The sequence below is a fragment of the Delphinapterus leucas genome, chromosome 6 (assembly GCF_059928025.1).
Source record: "Delphinapterus leucas isolate spDelLeu-1000000601 "Yukka" chromosome 6, BTC_Dleu_Yukka2, whole genome shotgun sequence".
NCBI classification, from domain to species: Eukaryota; Metazoa; Chordata; class Mammalia; order Artiodactyla; family Monodontidae; genus Delphinapterus; species Delphinapterus leucas.
Window position 1 is genome coordinate 49,355,996 of NC_143134.1, and position 10,092 is coordinate 49,366,087.

At 39.2% G+C, this 10,092-nt stretch overlaps 1 pseudogene; it reads right to left on the bottom strand.

Annotated features, from left to right (window-relative positions):
• Positions 1-9,118, bottom strand: part of LOC111163165 (protein disulfide-isomerase A3 pseudogene) — a 52,968-nt pseudogene extending 43,850 nt beyond the window's left edge.
• Between the last annotated feature and the right edge of the window lie 974 nt (positions 9,119-10,092).

Below are 10,092 nucleotides of genomic sequence, written 5' to 3' on the forward strand. Positions count from 1 at the left end.
AAATTCCAAACTTCTAAAGTGTCCATGGTGGACACAGAACATTATAGAATAGTGGAAAATGTCTGACATGGCTATTTGACTGAGGACCATTAAATTTGTATGATCTCAGCTGATCACACCCTTTGGGAAATAAAAAGTTTACCTGGGTGAGAGTCATGTGCTCTTGGGAAAATGGTTAAGTTTTTCCTTTTTCTGGGGAGGGAAACCACAGTAACCAGTAACTGGCCACTTTCAGAAACACTGCCTAATTATGGGCATCATGGAAATTTCCTCTTCTTGCATGACAAAGGTGTGTCTAAGAAAAACAAGCCTCTCATGTCCATGCCTACTCAGTATTATTGGGCTTCTTGATGGTTTTAGAAATCAAGTCAGATAAAAACACAAACCTGTTTCTGGAAGGAACTCCTGTTATGTACATACCTGCTCCTAAGACACAGAGGCGCCTGCTGTATTAAGAGACGTTCCTTAGGGATCTTCTCCAGTCTTTCTACCCGAACCCACAACCCCATTTCAAGCCCTCACCCTACTTGGTGGCCTTTTCTCATCTTGCTGCTAGATCAATTCTTTCACCTGTCTTCAAAACTCAGCTCCAATTGTGTTTTCCCTTGGATTTCAGTAATTTGTTCAGCTGCCTTTTTTGGATATGCGCTATGGACCAGAGACTGTACCAAACTCTAGGGATAAAATAATACACCAACAGATGCAGCCTCTGCTCTCATGGTTATTACAGACTCTGAGGGGTATGTGCTATAACCAGGTAACCTCACAAATATACGATTACAGACTGAGACAGGGGTTACCAGGGGGCCAGTCCTCTGAGAGGATACAGCAGGGGCCGTGGGTTTCATTTGGAACTCTTTTCTGACCTGGGTATTATATAATGTACACTCTCTATAAGGTAAATATGCACACTCAAACTGAATTTAAACAAAGCGACAGAATATAAAAGTCCACGTGGTCTGAATGCTGCTGGAGTCAGCAATCAGTTAATTGATTTAATCCGTGGCTGAAATGGCAAAATTACTCAAGGTAATAGCTTTTCAGATTTGAGCGTATATATTCCACCAACAAAGTTGAATGGTACATGCCCTAAATGACTCATCTGATAAGTGTCAGAACTTAGGTTACAAACTGGCTTAGATTTATCGGAAAGATATGTCCCCTGCTAACTGATTATTTTGAAGCTAAGATCAATTTAGTTCAATGAATTTTATGGATCATATGCTACTTGTATATCACAGTGCTGTAAGTTGTGAGAAGAACAATGAATCAGACAAAAATCCCTACCTTTAAGGATCTAATAGTCTTCTGTACATTCACAAATATGCTATATTTAAATAATACACTTTAATTCTGTCTGGCATTTTATTTATTTTTTTAACGTGTTTATTGGAGTATAATTGCTTGACAGTGGTTTGTTAGTTTCTGCTGTATAACAAAGTGAATCAGCTATATGTATACATGTATCCCCATATCTCCTCCCTCTTCCATCTCCCTCCCACCCCTCTAGGTGGTCACAAAGCACTGAGCTGCTCTCCCTGTGCTATGCAGCTCCTTCTCACTAGCTATCTATTTTACATTTGCTGGTGTATATATGTCCATGCCACTCTCTCACTTCATCCCAGCTTACCCTTCCCCCTCCCCATGTCCTCAAGTCCATTCTCTATATCTGCGTCTTTATTCCTGTCCTGCCCCTAGGTTCTTCAGAACCATTTTTTTTTCTTTTTTTAGATTCCATATATATGTGTTAGCATACAGTATTTGTTTTTCTCTTTCTGACTTACTTCACCCTGTATGACAGACTCTAGGTCCATCCACCTCACTACAAATAATTCAATTTCGTTTCGTTTTATGGCTGAGTAATATTCCATTGCATGTATGTGCCACAACTTCTTTATCCACTCATCTGATTGATGGACACTTAGGTTGCTTCCATGTCCGGGCTATTGTAAATAGAGCTGCAATGAACATTGTGGTACATGACTCTTTTTGCATTATGGTTTTCTCAGGGTATACGCCCAGTAGTGGTATTGCTGGGTCATATGGTAGTTCTACTTTTAGTTTTTTAAGGAACCTCCATACTGTTCTCCATAGTGGCTGTATCAACTTACATTCCCACCAACAGTGCAAGATGGCTCCCTTTTCTCCACACCCTCTCCAGCATTTATTGTTTGTAGGTTCTAACTGGTGTGAGGTGATACCTCATTGTAGTTTTGATTTGCATTTCTCTAATGATTAGTGATGTTGAGCATCGTTTCATGTGTTCGTTGGCACTTCGTATATCTTCTTTGGAGAAATGTCTATTTAGGTCTTCTGCCCATTTTTGGATTGGGTTGTTTGTTTTTTTGATATTGAGCTGCATGAGCTGCTTGTAAATGTTGGAGATTAATCCTTTGTCAGTTGCTTCATTTGCAAATATTTTCTCCCATTCTGAGGATTGTCTTTTCATCTTGTTTATGGTTTCCTTGGCTGTACAAAAGCTTTTAAGTTTCATTAGGTCTCATTTGGGTTTTTTTTGTTTTGTTTTTACTTCCATTTCTCTAGGAGGTGGGTCAAAAAGGATCTTGCTGTGATTTATGTCATAGACTGTTCTGCCTATGTTTTCCTCTAAGAGTTTTATAGTGTCTGGCCTTACATTTAGGTCTTGAATCCATTTTGTGTATGATGTATTCTGTGTATTGTGTTAGGGGGTGTTCTAGTTTCATTCTTTTCCATGTAGCTGTCCAGTTTTCCCAGCACTACTTATTGAAGAAGCTGTCTTTTCTCCACTGTATATTCTTGCCTTCTTTATCAAAGATAAGGTGACCATATGTGCGTGGGTTTATCTCTGGGCTTTCTGTCCTGTTCCATTGATCTATATTTCTGTTTTTGTGCCAGTACCATACTGTATTGATTACTGTAGCTTTGTAGTATAGTCCGAAGTCTGGGAGCCAGATTCCTCCAGCTCCGTTTTTCTTTCTCAAGATTGCTTTGGCTATTCGGGGTCTTTTGTGTTTCCATACAAATTGTGAAAGTTTTTGTTCTAGTTCTGTGAAAAATGCCATTGGTAGCTTGATATGGATTGCACTGAATCTGTAGATTGCTTTGGGTAGTAGAGTCATTTTCACAATGTTGATTCTTCCAATCCAAGAACATGGTATATCTCTCTATCTGTTTGTATCATCTTTAATTTCTTTCATCAGTGTCTTATAGTTTTCTGCATACAGGTCTTTTGTCTCCCTAGGTAGGTTTATTCCTAGGTATTTTATTCTTTTTGTTTCAGTGGTAAATAAGAGTGTTTCCTTAATTTCTCTTTCAGATTTTTTATCATTTAGTGTATAGGAATGCAAGAGATTTTTGTGCATTAATTTTGTATCCTGCTACTTTACCAAATTCATTGATTAGCTCTAGTAGCTTTCTGGTAGCATCTTTAGGATTCTCTGTGTATAGTATCATGTGATCTGCAAATAGTGACAGCTTTACTTCTTCTTTTCCAATTTGGATTCCTTGTATTTCTTTTTCTTCTCTGATTGCTGTGGCTAAAACTTCCAAAACTATGTTGAATAATAGTGGTGAGAGCGGGCAACCTTGTCTCGTTCCTGATCTTAGAGGAAATGGTTTCAGTGTTTCACCATTGAGAACGATGTTGGCTGTGGCTTTGTCACATATGTCCCTTATTATGTTGAGGTAAGTTCCCTCTATGCCTACTTTCTGGAGGGTTTTTATCATAAATGGGTGTTGAATTTTGTCAAAAGCTTTTTCTGCATCTATTGAGATGATCATTTGGTTTTTCTCCTTCAATTTGTTAATATGGTTTATCACAATGATTGTATTGCATAATACTTCCTTTTTTAAAAACAATGCACTGTATCATAAAGCTAGTGTTTCCAGTGTTCCAATATGGATGTCATACAAGTTGTATTTCTCATACTGAAGGCTAATTCAGTTATTTCATTGTCCTTAAAAAGAAAACATGTTACCTTTTGGTTAAATTACCCACACAATGGGTTCAAATTCACCCTTTATTTAGATGGGTAATTTAAAAAAACATATGTCAAAATCAGCAATGTTTGCATATCCTGAGTTTTTGATATAGTGGGATTCAAAAGAGAGAGAAACTTGGTTCCAACCAGGATCACTAGTTTTTATGTCCTTCCATCTCCCCATCATGTATACTGGCTTTGTCTACCCTGACAAAGAGACTAGGTAGCAGCATTGATAAATGCTTACAGTATGCAAAGCAATCAAAATAGAAAGCAAAATTACATGACACATCATTATTTCAACTATTTTAAAAATATGTAAGAATGTAAGAACAGATTGAATGGGAACATGGACACATGGGAATAGTTATAATACAAACATGAGAATGATTTTTTTCCTCTTTGAAAAATTCTCTTGAATATTATTATAGTGGTTTTTAACAGAAGAAAAATTAATGAATTGGCACAAATAGAAGGTCTGCTTCTGCTTTCTCAGTTGTAGTGCTTTCTAACTTAGAACCACTTGCTAATGGATGAATTTTATAGACATGGGTACAACATTTTCTTAAATGTGAGTAGAAATTTGAATACAAATTGCTGTTAAAGATTAGGAAAAAATATTGAGTTTCTATCAAGTTAGTGATTCTAAACATACACACACATACACTTATTTCTCATATATTGAAATAAGTTGAAGTTTGAAAGAGAAAGAAAAGGAATGGAGGGAGGATAGGGAAGAGAGAATTTACATGTGTTGAGCTCTGTGAGTTCAAGTTGGACAAAAACAATGCTGGTACATCATGCAGCCTACATGCTCCCAGAACTCATTTATCTATGTTCATGGGTTGTCCACGTCGGTGGTGCTCACATTGTAATATTCAATCTGATGGGTGGGCCAGCTGTGCCCCAGTTCAGCTCTGCATCCTGAAAAGCAACAAGCACCCCCTCCCAAAGTGTATGAATAACTAAGCTTTTATAAACTCGATTGTCAGATGATGGTCTAACTTTCATTTGTAACCACTATGATTATGGGGCAGCAACGTTTCCTCACATATCTGTGTAACTTCCAATTTATCAATTATCAAGATTTTTGTGACTTCTTATCACTTGGAGTTGGTCTTCTTAGAACATCACAGAAGTCATAAGCATTCTTTTTTTACCTCTTTGTTTTTTCCTAACTAAATTGGAAGCCTCTTGAAGACAATGATTCAGCTGCTACTTGTTTTGAACATAAGAGGAACTAGTAAGAGATAGGATCCATTTGTCCATTCTTTTCCTGCCTGTCTCAGGCTTCCTCTTCTCTGCTAGATACTGTCTCTACTTTAAATAATTCCATTTCAAATGCTCCTGCCATTTTCCCTGTACATAGTACCTCCAAAAGAGTTGCAAATAAGATAAGAAAAACATTGGACTGGAGCAAAAGAGTCCAAATTTTTAGCCATGTGTCTGCCACTAAGTAGCAAAGTATGTGACACTGGGGGGGGGGGAGTATATTTTGCTACCTTTCTGGGCCTTGGTTTTCTTATCTGTGGATTGAGGTGGGTAAACCAGTTGAGCTCCAAGACTCTTCCTGCTCTGCTATTCTGCCATTTTTAAAAAATTGTTATTGGAGTATAGTTGATTTACAACGTTGTGTTAGTTTCAGGTGTACAGCAAAGTGAATCAGTTATACATATACATATATCCACTCTTTTTTATATTCTTTTCCCACATAGGTCATTACAGAGTACTGAGTAGAGTTCCCTGTGCTATACAGTAGGTCCTTATTAGTTACCTATTTTATATATAGTAGTGTGTATATGTCAATCCCAGTCTCCCAATTTATCCCACCCCACCCCCTGCTTCCCCCCTTGGTAACCGTAAGTTTGTTTTCTACATCTGTAATTCTGTTTCCGTTTTGTAGACAAGTTTATTTGTACCCTTTTTCTAGATTCCACATATAAGCAATATCATATGATATTTGTCTTTCTCTGTCTGACTTACTTCACTCAGTATTCTGTCATTTATGATCATCTCTGAGGTATCTTCTGACCTAGAAGTTCTACGAGTCTCTAGCTTTGTTAAATCAGGAGCCATTCAAGGCTGCTCTATGCAGCCCTGAGAGTTGTGTGGAGGTGCTTTGGGGGGCCACTGTGGCATGGAGAAGCTGGGAAGGGGAGCCCAGCAGACCGCTTAATCACAACAGCTCATTTTGATCTATTTTATATCATTTGAAATTTATTTATTTATTTTTGCTGTGTTGGGTCTTTGTTTCTGTGCGAGGGCTTTCTCTAGTTGCCGCGAGCGGGGGCCACTCTTCATCGCGGTGTGTGGCCCTCTCACTATTGTGGCCTATCTTGTTGCGGAGCACAGGCTCCAGACGCGCAGGCTCAGTAGTTGTGGCTCATGGGCCCAGATGCTCCGCGGCATGTGGGATCTTCCCAGACCAGGGCTCGAACCCGTGTCCCCTGCATTGGCAGGCAGATTCTCAACCACCGCGCCACCAGGGAAGCCCTGATCTATTTTAGATACAGGTCTTCCTGAGTATGATTTTTTTTAAACATACATTTATTTATTTTTGGCTGCATTGGGTCTTCATTGCTGCACACGGGCTGTCTCTAGTTGCGGCGAGCAGGGGCTACTCTCCGTGGTGGTGCGCGGGCTTCTCATTGCGGTGGCTTCTCTTGTTGCAGAGCGTGGGCTCAGTAGTTGTGGCACACGGGCTTAGTTGTTCCACGGCATGTGGGATCTTCCCAGACCAGGGCTCGAAACTGTGCCCCCTGTATTGGCAGGCAGATTCTTAACCACTGTGCCACCAGGGAAGCCCTTCCTGAATAAGATTTTAATTGAAGAAAGGATTCTATGTTTTTTAAAAGAAAATTTGAAAACCTTTCATAGTAGGTTAAGAAACGTCCTTTAAAATTGTGTAAAAATACATTGACGGTGATTTTATGGTCTAGAATTAAACAGATTGATTTGTGTGTAACGATCAGTCAATCTAAAATATTTTATGAAAGTAATTTGGAATTGTCTTGCAGGGAACAACAGTTTTAGTCACTGTTCAACTAAGAATTAAGCTGACATGTCAGGAGAAAATGACTAGGCAGGTGGAAATATGTTTTATATGAATTTTAGGTACTGCAGTGCAGTGACTTCCAATTGAGAGTCTGAGTAAACTTCCTAACAGGCTGCAGTGAAGAATAATTATGAGAACAGGTAGCAGTTGTTTTCTTTTATATCTGCTTTCTTGGAAAATAAAAAGACTTGTCAGCTTTGTGATAGTTTCCCCACTTTTTAAAATTCTATAACTCTGTTACATCCACTGATGTCCGAACTATTGCTTTATGGCACTTAGCACAGGGCTAGGCTTTCAGGTGGTGCTCAATAGATGCTTGTCTGATTGAATAGTGTGCCAAGAACACAGAGGTTGTATTCTAGCAAATCCAGTTAACCATATGATAAGCACAGAACCATCTAAAAGTCCCATGTATCAAGAAAGGATTTTCCACGATATCTTTATTAAAGCATTTAATCAAACCCCATTGACTCAGACTTTTAAAATTTATAATGAAGGAGCCAAAAGGAAGCTAACACCCAGTCTTCCTTCTCTCTCTCTTTTTTTTTTTTCTCCTTCTTTTAGGCCTATTAATACCACTGTTTGCCTACATGATATGTTGAGACTGTTTACTGAAGGCTGCCCGATAAAGCTAACCATCCTTTATAACGCTGTTTCAGTTAAAAACCTATCACAAGTTAGAAAGAAAATGACTCACACATTGCTTTTGGAATAATGCCATTCTGTCCTACTCCTCAAGCTTTAATACGACCCCCTCCAGAGCAATTCTTGGTGGTGTTCAGGCTCTCTTTCGCTCACGCCTGGTCTTTTCATTGAGCTTATCCTGTTAAGTATCTAAAATCAATATCACATCATTGTTACATATCTAAGAAAGAGGTTTTAGAAAACAATCCAATCCCCTCAAAAGCTAATCAAGTACCGTAACAACAATTATTTGATATCACAATGATTTGATAGAGGATCTCATATTGGGTGAGAGGAGAGTTTTGTCATTTAAAATCCATTCTGCCCTCTATTCATGTACAATTTCCATTATATCTATGTTAAATAACATGTGTTTGAGAGTTCTCCAGTCCTAGAAATCAGTCTCTCTCTCTGTCTCTCTGTCTCTCTGTCTCTCAAGCTGTAACAAGCCTTAGGACAGCCTCTGTTTCATTGGACTTGGGGATATCCATTATCACATACAATGACTTCGCTAACAATTCAGACGAAGACTTCTGGCAGGGCATCCCAGAAGCCTGAGTGGCAGTCTCCACCAGTGAGACCCCAGAGGAAACAGCTCACCCACCCATAAATCTCTTGCCTCCAGGGCAGAAAGCCCAGTGAGTATCCTTCACGTCAGGCCTCCCACACCCCGACATATGTACATGCATACACTCTCACAATTAGACGCTGTGATTAAGCTGAATGGGTTTGTGAATTCAGATCGTCGGTCACCTGGCCAGTTGCACACAAAGCATAATTGTTTTCTCTCTTCCATCAGTGTCTCATCCAGGCATTTCTCCATGATAGTTTACGTGGTTTATGCTTTCTGGTTATGGCCTTCCTAATCCATTTTAGTTTCTCTGTCTTGGTGTTTTTTGTTTTGTTTTGTTTGTTTAATTTCCAGCCAGGTGCACTATCCAGAACCTGAGGTCTAAGGCCCAATGTCTTTCTTCCTCTAGGTGTATTTGAGTTTGGTCTCAAAAGAGACCTTTTGACTCTTGATTCTGCATTCCTAAGTGTGCTTGAATTCTCTCTTCTACCAACATTTTAACCAGCATAAAAAAATAAGACAGAATTCTAGGTTGACCCTAATCTGTACACGCTAGTAGAATCTGAGGCACTTAAGGCACATAAGGAATAAATTTCTATCCACTATGGTCTTCTGAGCTTAGTGTTTTTTCTATTTATCTAGTGTGATGTAACAAACCACTCCAAAATGTAGTGGCTTAAAGTAATAATTTATTCTTGTCTCATGCACTGGTAGTTATAGGCCTCAGCTGGGCAGTACCTGCTTGGGTCCTTGTACACCTGCAGTCAAATGCTGGTTGGGACTGGAGTCACCTGAAGATTCCCTCACTGGTGCCTGGGCTGGAACAGCTGAGGCCTGGTCAGGCATCTCTACGTGAAGCTTCTTCACATGGCTAGCTTGGACTTCCCCACAGCATAATGGTCTAAGAGCAGCTGGGCTTCTTATATGGCAGGTGGCCTCCCCAAAGTGGGCATTCCAAAAGACTCAGGTGGAAGTTGAAAAGTTTTGTACGACCTAGCCTCAGAAGTCACACAGCACCACTTTCTCTCCATTCTGTTGATCAAAGTAGTTGAATCTGGGCCAGCCCAGATTCAAGCAGGAAGAGTAATAGAACTTCCCTTTCAAGGGAAGTGTGTACAGGGAAAAAAAGGTATTGATGGCTGTCATCTTAGAGACAAGCTACCACAGTGAGTATCAAGTAAAGTGTATTATAGAAAACTAACACATTATAATTTTTAAAATAGCGACTAAATCATAGACTGATGTCCACTTCAGAAAAAAAGCTTATGTGAACTCATTTCCTAAAATCCATTTAGAATAAATACCTTGAAAACCTACACTTAGAAAGGAGTATCAGCTGCTCCAGTGAACACACTTTAGGGATGAATGACTTGCTTAGTGGCTGGAAAATGACTGCATTAAAGTAGCGTCCAACTTGTTTTAGAACCATTAGATCTTAAAGAGAGAACAAACTACTGGCTTATTGGTAGCTTTCAGACAAGGCAAACAGATATATTTTAGCAAATATATCTTCATGGTGGTTAAACCCAATTTCAGCCTGGTGCACAGTGCAAACCCATAAAAATATATTGCCTCACACATAGTAAGTGCACAATAAAAATTAGATCTAGGTATTCAATTAAATAATAGTGAATCATAGTCTGATCAAAGACAGAACTTAGTGATCCATTAGCAAAACAACTTTGTGTTATAGGCAGCGGTCTGAGGCTCTGCAAGGGGAAGGGAATTGCCCAAGGTCACACAGCTTTTAGGAAAAGAGCCAGGTTGGAGCTCATCTAGACTCAAATTCTCTCTTACTAGAGAGAGTATCATATCTCAAA